General features: G+C 43.1%; 1 protein-coding gene across 4 annotated transcripts in view; it reads right to left on the bottom strand.

The window, feature by feature from the left end:
* The window catches only part of PPP2R2D (protein phosphatase 2 regulatory subunit Bdelta), a 45992-nt gene that overhangs the window by 23921 nt on the left and 6375 nt on the right, over positions 1-15696 (bottom strand). The window lies entirely within an intron of this gene.

The raw sequence follows: 15696 nt of genomic DNA, 5'->3' as shown, positions 1-15696 counted from the left end.
GAGGTCTTCTCAGAAAGTCAGGAGTGACCGCACTGGGGAAACGCAGGCCTGTCTCATAGCATCAATGCCCACGTGAGACTTGAGGGCAGTCTTCTAGATCCAGCACACGTCCTGAATGACTACTATAAGCCGGTGCTGCACAGGCACTGGGGACACAACGAACAAGGCCAAGTCCCTGCCCTCCTGGGATGGACACTTCTGTGAATGAATAATAACCAGCACAGCTCCCGCAGCCGCGTGTTTCCACCCTGCCCGGTGACTCGGGTGTAGGCTGAGAGTAGGCAGATGCTCGGTTCAACTGGGTTTGCGGTTTTGCCAGGAGTATGAACCCAGGGGCTAAGAGAGGCGAGAAGGTTAAGAGCGAGCCAGAAGTAACACAGCATTAGACCCTGGAACCCGGCTGAGGGGAGGGAGCAGAGCAGGGAGAAGGGTGAGGGACAGGGACAGACAGTACTGAGGAAGGTGCAGTGGGGGCAGGAGCCCAGCTGAGCTGGAAGCATGGGAGGGAGGCAGAAACCCCAGGGAGAAGCACCTTAAACTAAGATTTCAGAGGTGGTACAGCTGGTGACGACCAGGACGCGCAGGGTTATGGACTAGCTCAGACGGGGCAGCACCGAGGAGATCTAGAACCATGCTACTGGATCCCGGAGCGCAGAACCACAGACAGATCACTTACACATACAAAGCCACAGAAATGAAGGAAGACAGGCAGCTGTGGTGGCAGATTCTGGGGGGGAGTATACAGGTGTTTGTTATATTATTCTTGTACTTTTCCAAGTTTTTAAGCTTTTCAAAACAAAAACATATAGATGTATTTCATTTCCTCTACTTTCATCAGTGTCACTGCCACTGTCTTATGTCCAAAGTGACCATAATCTCTGGCTGAATTATTGTGACAGCCTCCTAATCGCCCCCCCCCCCCCCACCTTGCCCCTTCGAGTCCAATCTCCATAAGGCAGATGGAGGGATGTGTTTAAAGGAATAAGTCACATTACCACCCTGCTTAAAACCCTATCAATACTCAACTTTCACAATCAAAATGAACCCACAACAACAATCAGACGGGAGATGCAGTTTCCAGCAGTTCGTTTCATTTTCTCCCTCCCCTTCTCCTCTAGTTCAAGATGTGCAGGGCTACTTAACACCACCTCCCAGCCTGCGATCACAGTGTGTTCCCGATAAGGAACACAGCTCTGCTGACCTACATAGCCATCAGCAGGATGAACGTCTGCATGTCCCTCATGAGACCACTACCCCCTTCCTCACTACTAGGAACTGCATTAGGATCAGTCCCAGGAAGTGGTCACTATTAAAATCGTCATCTACTCCCCACTACGGTATCATCAAAACTAATCCTAGGCCAATAAAATAGGAAATGGCGTTCAACCTCTTCAGCCGTCAGGGAAAGAAGGCAAGTAAAAACCACACTGAGACACCACTACACGCCCAGGGAAATGGCTGAAATTAAAGACTGTTCCAAGTGTTTGCAAGGATAGGGAACAACAGGAACTCTCACACCCCACTTGTGGGAGTGAAAACTGGCAATGTCCACAAAAGCTAAACGTCCACACATCCCAGGACCCCACAATCTCACTCCAGATGCACAGCCACCAGAAACACATATGTGTACCATTAAAGCACTTACAAGAACGTTCACAGTAGCATGTTTGCAAGAGAAACGACTCAAATGTCCATCAACAGTAGAAAGGATGCCTAAATTGTGGAATGTTCACATGGTGGAGTACCACACAGCAGTGGAAGTGAACAAACAACCGCTGCACACAACAATACGGATGAGTTTCATGAAGAAAATACTAAGGAGTACTTACACCACTATCCAATTTATATTAAGTTCAGAAACAGGGGGATGGAATCCATAATGTCAGCAGCTGGGGTGGAACAGGGCTGCGGGTAAGGGTTAGGTGCTTTCTTGATCTGGGTCATTTCCAAGGATGTTTGCATTTGTGAACACCGCCGTGCTGCACACTTGGGCATCTCCCCTGTGTCCTGTTTACTTCTATCCATCTTCTCCACATTTGGCCCTGTGCTTCCCCAGCCTGCCTCGAGAGTCCAACCTCCCCAAGCCTCTCTCTGACTACAGCCTCATCCTCTCCTTGGAACGCTCCCTCCATCTTCTTGCTCTGAGACATGTCGATCCCTGAGCTCCCCCAAAGCCCTCTCCGGTGGCGGCTGTTTGCTCCCCAACGCCCGCTCACAGATTTTCGTCTGATGCTCCCAGACCACAGATCCCTCCTACTTCACAACACCCCCTTCACACCTTTTCCTCTCACACTTCCAGCACCTCAGCCACCCACACCTCACTTTCTGTTAATAATTCTGTGTTATTTCTCTGAAAAACAGAAATGCCCAGAAGAGATCATCTACACACACCCACGAACAAATACAGCACCTGCGGGGACTGACCCCCCCTTCCCTGTGGCAGCAGAAGGAGCCGCTGCTTCTAGCTGGGACCAACCAAAGCAGGAGGCCCTATGCTACTTGGCCTCCTCGAGGACTATGCTCCTCTGTCAATCATCCCTCTTCTCCCCTCTAATAGACTGCTCCCATTTTCAAACAGGGGCGCTGCAATCTCTCATCTTAAGGAAAAAAGTGGCCCCACCCCTCTTCTGGCCTCTGCCGCACCTTGGTCCTCCGAAAGCAGAGCCGGCTGGCTCGCTGCACTCACTGCCTTCCACTCTCTCCTGAGCCCCCTCTAAGGACTGTCTGCTCCCACCACTTGGCAAGTGCACCTGTTTCAACCCACCCAGCTCCTCTGCCACCATCACCAAACCAGTCAACCTTCCCCGTGCATGAACGTGTAAGACGTGAACTGAGGGTGTGGCCATTTATCTCATGCTCCCTTGCACCTGTCAGAGTGGCATGCAGCCACATATTATATGACTTCATTTAAATGAAATGTGCAGCACAGGCAAATCCATAGAAACAGAAAGTAGGTTAGTGGTTGCCAGGAGGTGGGGGAGGAAAGATTGAGAAGGGACTGCTCGTGAGTTTCTTTTGGGAGTGATGAAAATGTTCTAAAATTAGCTGGTGGTGATGGCTGCACAACTCTGCGAACATACTAAGAACACTGAACTGTACACTTTAAAAGGATGAGTTTCATGCTATGTGAATTATATCTCAATAAAGCTGTTTTTTGAAAGTACACCATAAAATGATTGGATCAAGTCATTAAAAGGGTCTTCACAACTTGTAACCTTTCTCGGTTATATTCTAAAAGTAGACTACATTATTTCAAGGTTTTCTAAACAAAACCCTGCTATGAATTTTTTAACAAAACACTATTTTTAATCCCCCTTCCATTTAAACCTAAAGATCCCTTGCTTTTGTTCTTTTTTTTGGGTTACTTCTTGCAAAGCATGTGCATAAGGAGACAAAGGCAGCAGAAGGATATGGTGAATCTTTTATTGTTGTTTATCAGGAAAATTCGTGTTTACATCATTCCCTAACTAGATGTCTTACCTAATGAAGTTCAGCAGACTTCAAAACTTAGGAAACCACATTTAACCTGTTATTAAAATTAAAGCCCACTGGAAAATTAATCACTCTTTTCAAGGAAAATCCAATTCATACAGAATATTCCATTCTATTCCCCCCACCACATGTTAAAAATTAGAAAGTTTTAACCCAAAAGGCTATCTGACTGTCCATTTTAACCTTTCTCCCACACTTGAATTACAGCCAGGAGATTTTATGCTTAATTTCATACTAGTAATTCTTTCGGTGAATTAGAACTGTGTGGTCCACGGCAGAAGCCTGACCCAAAGCACGCCAAAGCCCTCTCTCACTATGAAGGACAGGGCACTGTCTCTGTAACACAATCATCAACGTACTTGCTAGGCTCTTCTGAAAATTAAAAAGCAGCATCTTGCCCTAAAATGATTCCAGCCCACCTCTGCACACTGCATCTGGAGCAATTTTTATTTTTAAACACAAATGCGATCGCCATTTTCCCACTAAGACACATCACGTGAATCCCCACTGCCCTTAGGAGAAAGATCAGAATCCTCATTCTCTTCTCCCCTTTCCTTTCTATGGTCTGATCACCCAGGCCTCTTCCAGTTTCCTGAACTGATCATAATTCTTCCTGTTTCAAGCCCTCTTCCACGTTCTACTTTGCCTGGACCACGCCTCCCATCCCTCAACCCAGTCCATCCTTCACTTTAGAGCTCAAAGGGCCACTGCCCAGGGAACCCCTTTGACTCCTTCTGGAGCCCTCATCTCAATGGCAATTAACTAGTTAACTGCTTCCATCCTAGGACCGTGTCTGTTGAAGAGCAGTGCTTTGCTCAGGGTACCTTCCACACCATGGATGGATGCACAAGAAGCAAGAATGAGGAGGTCAAAGTTCATTTATTGCCTCGGGTCACTAACTATTCTCAGCAAAGTTTCTTCTTTCAGCCCCTCTCCCCTGCTGCATACCTAGACATGTAACAACACACAGCCCCTCACTGGATTTCAGACTCAGTCAAACTAGCAAGAAGACAGTGACTAGTATTTTTGTCATCTACAGTAAAAAGGTCATTACCTTGAGGAACTGGTACCAAAAGAAGAATAACCTGTGTCTAAATTTGAACCTAGTCCATCACATTAGAAAAACAAGGCTGCTAATGTTTCTCCTTAAATGCCAACTTTTGTTAGCATCTGTTAGTAACACACACAGCCTTGAGATTCTTCCTTATAACTAAGTACAAAGTTAAGTATATTTAAACACACATGAAAGAACTCACAGATATCTAAGTTAGAGAAACCCTAAAATAGGCAAGATTATCAAGTAAGTGAGAACTTTACCAGGTGAATGATAAAACAAGTCAGAGTTTACCAAACTTTAAGCAATTATCCACCCCAACTTTGTGATTTTTTACTATAGAAAAAACTTATAACAAGCTATTTTTGACCAGTAATTTCACTCCATGCATATAAATAATCCAATTTCCAAATACCTTTTCAGGAATACATTTATTGTTTAAGGGTAAAAATTTTAAAAGTACATTCAATGACCAAAAACAAAATAAAAAATGAGGGGGCTTCCCTGGTGGCGCAGTGGTTGAGAGTCCGCCTGCCGATGCGGGGGACGCGGGTTCGTGCCCCGGTCCGGGAGGATCCCGCAGGCCGCGGAGCGGCTGGGCCCGTGAGCCGTGGCCGCTGGGCCTGCGCGTCTGGAGCCTGTGCTCCGCGGCGGGAGAGGCCACAGCAGTGAGGCCCGCGTACCGCAAAAAAAAATAAAAAATAAAAAATGAGGTTAGAAACGTATTATTTCTATTTCAAAAAATCCATATCTAATTCTGCCATAAAATGGAATGAAATTCTGATACATTCAAGAGAATGAGAAGACAAGCTACAGACTGGGAGAAAACATTTGCAAAAGACACATCTGATAAAGAACTGGTATCCAAATATACAAAAGAACTCTTAAAACTCAACAATAAGAAAACAACCCAATTACAAAATGGGCAAAAGACCTTAACAGATACCTCACCAAATAAGATATACACATGGCAAACAAGCATATGAAAAGATGCTCCACAGCATATGTCATCAGGAAAATGTAAAGCAACACACAATACCGCTACACACCTATTAGAATGGTCAAAATCCAAAACCACTGACAATACCAAGCGCTAGAGAGGGTGCGGAGCGGCAGGAACTCCCTTACATCGCTGCTGGGAACGCAGAGCAGAGCAGTGCAGCCACTTCAGGAGACAGCTTGACGGCTTCTAACAAAAATAAACGTCCTCTTACCATATGGTCCACCCAGCAACTTTGTTCCTTGGTATTTACCCAAAGGAGTGGAAAATGTACATCCACACAGAAACCTGCACACAAATGTTTGTAGCAGCTTTATTCGTAACTGCCAAAACCTGAACAACCAAGATGTCCTTCCGTAGGTGAACAGGTTAATAAACTGTGGTCCATCCAGACAATTGAATATTATTCAGCGTACAAAGAAACGAGCCACCAAGCCATGAAAGACAGGGAAGAACTTTAAATGCTTATTACAAAGTGAAAGAAGGCAATCTGAAAAGGCTGCCTACGGTATGATTCAAACTCTACGACATTCTGGGAAAGGCAGAGCTATGGAGACAGTAAAAAAAACAATCAGTGGTTGCTGGCGTGGGGTGGGGGGCCGGCGGAGGAAGGGAGGGGTGAACAGGCTGAGCAAAAAGGAGTTTGAGGGCAGGGAAGCGACTCTATGAGACTATACTGATGGAGACGTGCCACCACACATTTGTGCAAACCCACAGAATGCACAACGTCAGGAGTGAACCCTGAGGTCAACTATGGACTATGGGTGATGATAATGTGCCAATCTTGGCTCTTTGACTGCAACACGTGTAACATGCTGTTACGGCAGGGGGTGCTGACCGTGGGGGAGGTTGAAGGGGGAGGGTGGTATATCGGCAATTGTTGTACCTTCCTCTTAATTTTGCTGTGAACCTAAAATAGCTCCAGAACAATAAAATCTTTAAAAAATTCTGATACATTCTACAACTTGGGTAGATCTTCAAAACATTATTTGTAGTGAAATAAACCAGATACAGATGGACAAATATTGTATAATTCCAGTTTTATATGCAGTTCCTGGAATAGGAAAATACACAGAGACAGAAACCAGAATAGAGATTACCAGGGGCTGCAGGGAGAAGAGAAGAGGGAGTTGTTATGTAACAGGTATGGAGTTTTCGTTGGAGATGATGAAGAAGTTTTGGGTAGAGGTAGTGGTGGTCACACAATATTGTGAATGTAATTAATGCCACTGAGTTGTACACATGGGAATAATTAAAATGATCAATATTAAGCTACGTATAGTTTATCGCAATTAAAAAAAATTCACAAACCTTAGGAAAAAAAAAAGCCAAATCCACGTTACCCTGAGTGTTATTTTTTTCTCTGTAGGTCAAATGAAACAAGGAGATGCAACCTCAGGAGCCAAGTCTGAAAGGTGAGGGCACCTGTTCTCCCTAAACCCAGCCTGCCCTCTGCCGGCCACCACCAGGCCTGCACAGCCAGCAACCCCAAACGTAAATTTTTTTTTTGGCCGTGCCACACACAGCTTGTGGGATTTTAGTTTCCCAACCAGGGATTGAACCTGGGCCCTTCCCTGGGCCCTCAGCAGTGAGAGTGCAGAGTCCTAACCACTAGACCACTAGGGAATTCCCCCAAAGGTAAACTTCCAATGGATTTCAATGGATTTCTAAAGCAACAATTCATACGATTATATTATTTTACTTAGGAATACATTTTACCCTGAACAGTACTTTAAAAGGCACACAGAAAGTCCTAAGTGGATAATTCCAATCAATTTCTCCTTTTCCTGCTGAATTCTACTGTGCTTTAATGGACATTAAGTAAACTGAGAATGGTTAAAATAAAGACTTTTTGCATTCTCTCATTTTCAGATTGATATCACTACTACATACCTGAACATAACCAGGGCTTGATGGCAGAAAAAAATTAATGATCACTGTGGCTAATACTACTTCAAGAACTATCTCTGATATTTCAGATGACTTCAACAACTGACAGATACATGCTTTTTGTTATCATAACCAAAGTCAAAATCTAAGAAATGTTGACCTCTAACATTCAATTAGATCCTTAAGGTCTAACAAAAGCAAGACAACTGGAGAAAAAGCAGCAGCAGTACATCTATTTCGATAAAAATTCAGAAGCAGGGAATTTATAGGCCAACTTTATGGTAGAAGTTGCCACTGGTGAAGGAAGGAGAGAAAAGTACAGGAAATGGAACTGGGGAGTTAAAAAAAGAGAGAGAGAACTTCAACTGTAACTTTTACATCTTAAATCTGAAACAAATATGACCAAATGTTGAGAACATGCGTGTTTACAATTAGCATATAATATTATATATATTTTAATAAATAAATATACCTTACATTTATATGTAACTGTATAATAATTATATAATAATTATTGATATTATGTTAATAATATGTATATTACTACTTATTTTAAAGGAAAACTATAAAGTTTATCAAAATGTGAGGTGGCAGGGACTTCCCTGGTGGCACAGTGGTTAAGACTCTGCGCTCCCAATGCAGGGGGCCAGGGTTTGATCCCTGGTCAGGGAACTATATCCCACATGCATGCTGCAACTAAAAGTTCACATGCCACAACTAAGGAGCCTGCCTGCCGCAACTAAGGAGCTGGCAAGCTGCAACTAAGGAGCCCATGAGCCGCAACTAAGACCCAGAGGACCAAAAAAAGAAAAAAGAAAAAAAAAAGCTACAGAGAAGAAAACAGATATTGTTAAGAAAAAAAAAAAAAGTGAGGTGGCAAATAGTTGTCTCAAGATTTAAAATATTTCTCCTAGGGACTTCCCTAGCAGTCCAGTGGTTAAGACTCTGCGCTTCCACCACAGGGGGCATGGGTTCTATCCCCAGTAGGGGAACTAAGATCCCACATGCTGCACAGCGCGGCCAAAACGTAAATAATAAAATAAAAAAAAAAATTTCTCCTATATGTAAGGTATATCCAAAAAAAAAAAAAAGAAATTATGACATTTCTTTAAAACATGTATATACACAGGACACTGCAAATGGCCGAAACCAAGCCACAAGCAGCCCCCATGAGATGGATAGTTAGGTCCATTTGCAAACGCACTGATGTACCAGGCACTGAAGGCCCCCCTTTCAACAATCATCATCAGCTGGGCTGTCATTTTGCTTTGCTTTACATCTAGTTACAAATACTAGAGCTTCAGTAATATATATTCTTATGGATATCTATTTTGTCATCACAGATACCTGGAGCAGAACAATTAAAACTCAGAAAAATGGGGTTGATACAAACTACATAAAACAGATAAGCAAAAGGATTTACTGTACAGCACAGGGAACTATAGTCAGTGTCTTGTATCTTATAGTATAGTAATAATCTATAATAGAAAATAATCTGGAAAAAATATACATATAACTGACTCACTTTGCTGTACACCTGAAAGTAACACAATATTGTAAATCAACTATACTCCAAAAAACCCCTAAGAAACAAAAAACCTTACAAAAAATGTTTAGGGTGTTTTCAAGTGGCAGCCTAAACAGCAGGTGTTCATAAGTAGCAGGAAGGGAACCTTTCCTCCACTGTTACAAAGCTAGTCTTTCCCTTTTCTTAACTGGTCTTTTTCTTTTTATCATCACAAAAACAATGCTGTGTTGGTGTGGAACATTAAATAATACAGAAGCATGTAGAATAAAAGCCAAAGTCCCTCTGATGCAAATCTGACCCCTCACTACCCCCGGGTCCCCACTGATGTTAGCCATCCTGCATCTTCCAGACATTTACAACCCCACTCAGATTTACACGCGATCACTGTTCTGTGAATTGCTTTTTTTCACCTAATACGTCACAAACTTCTCTCCGGCAGGCACAGACCCCTTTAAACCACAATATGGGTGCACCACAATGCATTTAATCACTTCACTACTTCTGGGCATTTTCCCCCTGATATTTTATTGCTGCAATGCACAACTCTGTAAATACACGTTCATGAAATGCTGGCACAGGACTTCCCTAGTGGCGCAGTGGTTAAGAATCCGCCTGCCAATGCAGGGGACATGGGTTCAAGCCCTGGCCCGGGAAGATCCCACATGCCACCGAGCAACTAAGCCCGTGTGCCATGACTACTGAGCCTGCGCTCTAGAGCCCACGAGCCACAACTACCGAGCCTGCGTGCCACAACTACTGAAGCTGGCGCGTCTACAGTCCGTGCTCCGCAACGAAGAGCAGCCCCTGCTTGCCACAACTAGACAAAGCCTGTGCGCAGCAACGAAGACCCAATGCAGCCAAAAAAATAAATTAAAAAAAAAATAAAAGCTGGCATATTCCTGTAAGTGGAATGAATCACAGGCTCCCAACCCTTGCTTAAGGTTTTATAGATACATGTGAAATTGCCCTCCAGAAAAATGAGTGTAGAGATACTTCTTCCAGAAATGTAAAGCAAAAATAAAACCTCACCACTGCTTTAATTAAAACATCTTTGTGGGCTTCCCTGGTGGTGCAGTGGTTAAGAATCCACCTGCCAATGCAGGGGACACAGGTTCGAGCCCTGGCCCGGGAAGATCCCACATGCCGCGAGCAACTAAGTGTGCGCCACAACTACTGAGCCCACGAGCCACAACTACTGAAGCCCACGTGCCTGGAGCTCGTGCTCCGCAACAGAAGCCACCGCAATGAGAAGCCCACGCACTGCAATGAAGAGCAGCCCCTGTGCAGCAACAAAGACCCAACGCAGCCAAAAATAAATAAAATAAATTAAAAAAGAAGTCTTTGCCCATTAATGCCCTTTGATGATTTATATGAACTCTCTTACCCCTTTTTAAAAATGAATGACACGTTTACAGATATGGTTAAAAATGAGGACCCATCATTTATTCCTTTTTTACACCCAAATTTTCCACATCATTATCAGGGAACTTAATACCTTTGGGGCAGGTATCCTGACTCACTAAGAATTCACAATTTATTAAAATACTTCCTATGTGCCAGCACTGTGCTACGTCTAGCACAAAATATAGAATTCATACACCGCGTTTTAGCTGCGACTTTCTTATCTCTGGAGATCTAGATAAAATGGGCTAAAGTCTGCTCCCCAGTCTGTGTAAGTCTAACAGCCTTACCAAGCTCTCTGTGAACTTTCCAAGCTCTTCTGTGTTCACGGTCACTCTCTGAGCTCCGGCTCTCAATATTTAGTCCAGCCTATGAATCACTCCTGTTGTCCCGCACCGCTCCTCTTCCACACCACTACTGACCCAACAAAGATCTCAGCCTTTTCTTAGTTCCCGACAGCGGCAACAGCAACAAAAAAACCCGCCTACAGAAGACACACATACAGGGGACATAACTGAAAAATTAAAACTCAAGGTTAATAAAAAATATTCAGAGATTAGTACTTATAATGTATTAAAAAGCTTTTAAAATTCATTTCTAAAAGCCTCAGTAGAAAAATGGACAAGAGATACAATCTGACAATTCACGGAAGAAATAGAAATAGTTGACAAAAAAAAATCTCAATTGCCTAACTGTAAGGAAATGCAAACTACAACATTAAAATTGACATTAAAATAGCTAAAATTAAAAAGTTTGATATTCCCAGCATGAGTGGAGAAGGAAAAGTTTGGGGAAGGTGTAAGTCAGCACTGTCTTTTGGAGGACAATTTGGCAGCCAAAAAAGGTAAATGTTGGAGGCCTTTGAGTGTGTCTGTTTCTAGGACTCTAGCCACAGCGACGCCTGCCCCAGGCAGATGGATGGACAAGTCTCTTTACTGCAGCATCTTTAGTAATAGCAAAACTTGGAACCCACCAACAGAGGACTTGTTAAATAAATGAGTAGTCTGTACAACTATATACTCTGTAGCCATCAAAAAGGATCAAATCGAGCTATGCAAGAAGGCAGCATCGTTAAAAATACCGACGTATGGGCTCTGGATCCAGAACACCTGGGCTGAAATCCTGACCTCAGCACCCACTAGCTCTGTGTCCTTGGGCAAGTGACTACATCTTCTGAGAGTCACTGTGCTCATTTGTAAACACAAGCAACAGTAGCACTGACATCTCCAGGGGCTACGTTCAGGGTCAAACAGGCTCAAGTGTGTGCACAGCTCAGCAGAAAGCCCGGGTCACTGTACGATCTCAAATTACACACTGCTGATGCAAACAAGCAAGCAAACAACATTTATAATAGGATTCACACTTTGTAAGGGATTTAAAAAGTGCTGCTTACACGCAAACTAAATTTTAAAACAAAAGTACATAGATAGATGAATAGGAAATGGTCTAAAAAACATACACACATTGTTAAGGGTCATTACCTCTGGGGAGGATTGAAGAAGAACTTTTGCTTTTACTCTTTTTACATCTGCATCACTTGAGTTACTTTAAATAATGAATGCTCTGCTTTTGTATTCTGAGACAAAAACAGCAAAATCCAGTAAAGATGAGAGGGGACAGTTAATCTTAAAATCTGCCCTGTTCTGTTATTCCTATTGCTAGTAGCTAGCTTTAAAGCAGTAGTTCTCAAAGTGTGGTCTGTGGACCCCTGCAGGTACCCAAGAACCTCTTCAAGGACCACAAGGTCAAAACTATTTTCACAATAATACGTGTTGCCATTTTCACTGTGTTGTCATCTGCATGAAAGAGCAAAAGCAATGTGGCTGAAACTGCTGGTGTCCAGCACACATCACTCAGCAGCATGGAACCGCACCAGCAGTCCTGCTGTTCACACCACGCAAGGGCAGGAAGAAAAGAAAGGAAAAAAGCCAGTTTTACTGAGGAATATCCTTGATGAACCATCAAACGAATTAATTTTACTCAATACCAACCCATTAGTATGAGTCTTTTCTCTTTTTTTAAGTTTATTTATTTTTGGCTGCGTTGGGTCTTCTTTGCGGTGTGTGGGCTTCTCACTGCGGTGGCTTCTCTTGTTGCAGAGCAAGGGCTCTAGGCACACAGGCTTTAGTAGTTGTGGCTTGTGGGCTCTAGAGCGCAGGCTCAGTAGCTATGGCGCACTGGCTTAACTGCTCCGCGGCATGTGGGATCTTCCCAGACCAGGGCTCGAACCCATGTCCCCTGCACTGGCAGGCGGATTCTTAACCACTGCGCCACCAGGGAAGCCCCCAGGATGAGTCTTTTCAATATGCTTTGTGGTAAGGTGGGCGCTAGGCACACAGCAGGTCTGCTGTACCCCCGAGTGCAGTGACTGTCTCAAGGAAAAGCATGTGCACGGTTGTCAGTGCTGCAGGTTGAACCAGCCATTTTCATGGAATGCCACTTTTATCTGAAAGAACAACTGACCAACTATGGTTGTTTAGGTTTTGACATCTGGCAGAAATTTTCTTAAAAATAAACAAAGTGAGCCACTCACTACACAGAAAACAACTGATGGTATTTGCTGCCAATGATAAAATCCAAGCTTTCAAGAGAAATCAGAATTTTGGAAAACTTGTTTCTACTATTAATTTGACAGCTTCCCACTTTAAGACTCTTCTAATGAGATCAGTGGTGATTTTCTTGATCTTGTACAATGAAATGTATCAACATTTAGAAGATCTGAACAACTCAGTGTACCAATATGTATTTCTAAATGACCAAGGTGTGATGCTACCAAATTACCCACATGAGCAAGGGATACAGTCAAAGTACAAGATAGAACTATGGACTTTAATGTTAACAGGGGGTAAACAATTCATTGATATGGTCTCAGGTTCCAAAGTGTAACTAGAAGAAACCACCACGTGTGCAGTTCTGTTGTAGTATTAAAGTGGAATACCTATAATTACATGAAAAGGCTATTAAATCACCCCTCCCTGTTCTAACTACATGTAAGTATGAGGCCAAATTTTCTTCATATATTTCAATAAAACAATTGTAACAGATTGAATGTGGAAGCAGATCTGGGAATCCACCTGTCTCCTATTAAGCCCTACACTTAAAACACTTGCAAAGTATACAACAATGGCACTCAATCTTGTTTGGTTTTTGTAAAGTTGTTTTTCATTAAAAATGTTATGATAACATGTAATAGATTTATTATTAAAGTGAAATAATAAATAGTTTCAGTTGTCCTAATTTCCAATACAGTAAATACTGATAGACATAACCCTCATGAACAAAAAGCTCTCTGGTCCTCAAAAATTATTAAGAGTATAAAACCAAGAGGTTTTGGAACCAAAAGGCTTTGAGAACCACCAGCTCAGCACAGGGCAGGCAAACTACCATGTGAAATCCAAATCTGGCCCTTGCTGATCTGTAAGTAGTGGTACTGGCCACCGTCACACCCTCATGTTCCTGGGGTCTCTGGCTGCTTTTCTGCTGCAAAGGCACAGCTGAGTTGAGTAGATGAGACAGGACTGGCCTGCAAAGTCCGAAATATTTACTATTGGGCCCTTTAAAAAGAATCCGAAACCCTCTGACTTAGTGTAAGCTCACATTGCCAGCCTTTGTTGTTGCAGTGGCTGAGCAGCTGCATTCCTGTCTCCACTCGTACCCCGTCACCACCCATTTTCTAAAGGCCAGAGTGACCTTCCGTAAAGTTGACGTCACTCCTCTAGTGAGAACCTTAAACGTTTATGATCACATTTACTTCGAAACACAATTCAAGGTGCTCAGCGCCGTATTCAAGGCTTTTACTCGTCACTCTGGTCCCTGCCAGCCCCTCGTCTCGGGCTTTCCCCTTCTTTGCCAGACAAACACACCAAGTACTCTGGTTTCCCAGAATGCGCCACGCTCTCTGCAATCTCCACTCCAAGCCCCCTCAATCTGGAACATTCTTCTCCCTTTCCTTCCTCCCTCTTCCTACACCCTGATTTCCTTCCCTTCACTCCCCACCCAAGTCTTGTGTACTGGGCACTGTATCACATTCCCTCCACATACCCTGCTCTCACGATGGTGCCAGGACCCAACTGCTTGCCAGTCGCTGTCTAAACACATGGTTGTGTGAGGCAGAAACTGGGTTTCTCCACTGCAACATTCAGCACGAGCAGACCTTCAGGACGCTGTTGCCAACTTTTTAGATGAACTAAGCTGAAAGCTAGCCCCCATAACACCCTTCATTTTCTTAAGGTGGCTCCCTGGAGCAACACAGAGTAAGTTACTCTCCTAGGCAAGAGGGTCTCTTAAGACATCAACATTTTGCTATCAATAAAGAGAACACAAACAACAACTGTTGTCAAGGATGTGGAGAAAAGGGAACCCTCCTCCACTCTTGGTGGGAATGTAAACTGGTGCAGCCACTGTGGAAAACAGTGTGGCAGTTTCTCAAAAAACTAAAAATGGAGTTATCATATGATCCAGCAATTCCACTCCTGGGTATATATTCGATAAAAAACAAAAACACTAATTTGAAAAGATATATGACCCCAATGTCCATGGCAGCACCATTTACAATAGCCAAGATATGGAAACAACCTAAGTGTCCATCGACAGATGAATGGATAGAGAAGATGTGGCACATCTACACAATGGAATACTACTCAGCCATAAAGGAGAATGAAATAATGCCATTTGCAGCAACATGGAGGGACCTGCAGGGCATTATGCTAGGTGAAGTCAAAGACAAACTCTGTATGATATCACTTATATGTTCAATCTAAAAAACACAACAAACTAGTGAATATGACAAAAAAGAAGCAGACTAACAGATATAGAGAACAAACTTGTTATGGGGTGGGGGGTATATAGGGGTGGGGAAATGGGAGGTACAAACTATTGGGTATAAGATAGGCTCAAGAATGTACTGTACAACATGGGGAATAGAGCCAATATTTTGTAATAACTGTAAATGGAAAGTAACCTTTAAAAACTGTATGAAAAATTAAAAAAAAAAAGATACCAACATTTTAACAGTTATCAGTTACTGTGAGCCAGTTTGTCAAAGCTTTTCCTGCATTACCTGGAATCTTTCTACGAACCTGTAATGGTCACAGGAAATAGCACCCTGTTTTACAGCTGAGGAACAGAAGGTAAGTAACTGCCACATTAACACGAAGCTAGTAAGAGGGATGAAGTGGAATTTGTACCAAAATCTTTCAATATCTTGATTAACATCAAGTTGAAGAGCAAGCCTAACCCATATGAAAAAACCAGAGAACAAGCAGGATACAGCCAATGCTAAACACCATGACATGCTAAGTGACAGGAAAGGATGTTAAGAGTGGCTGAGCA

This window comes from Orcinus orca, chromosome 14 (genome assembly GCF_937001465.1).
Source record: "Orcinus orca chromosome 14, mOrcOrc1.1, whole genome shotgun sequence".
Taxonomy (NCBI): Eukaryota; Metazoa; Chordata; class Mammalia; order Artiodactyla; family Delphinidae; genus Orcinus; species Orcinus orca.
The sequence above is the reverse complement of the archived record's forward strand: the minus strand, read 5'-3'. Positions and strand labels throughout refer to the sequence as shown.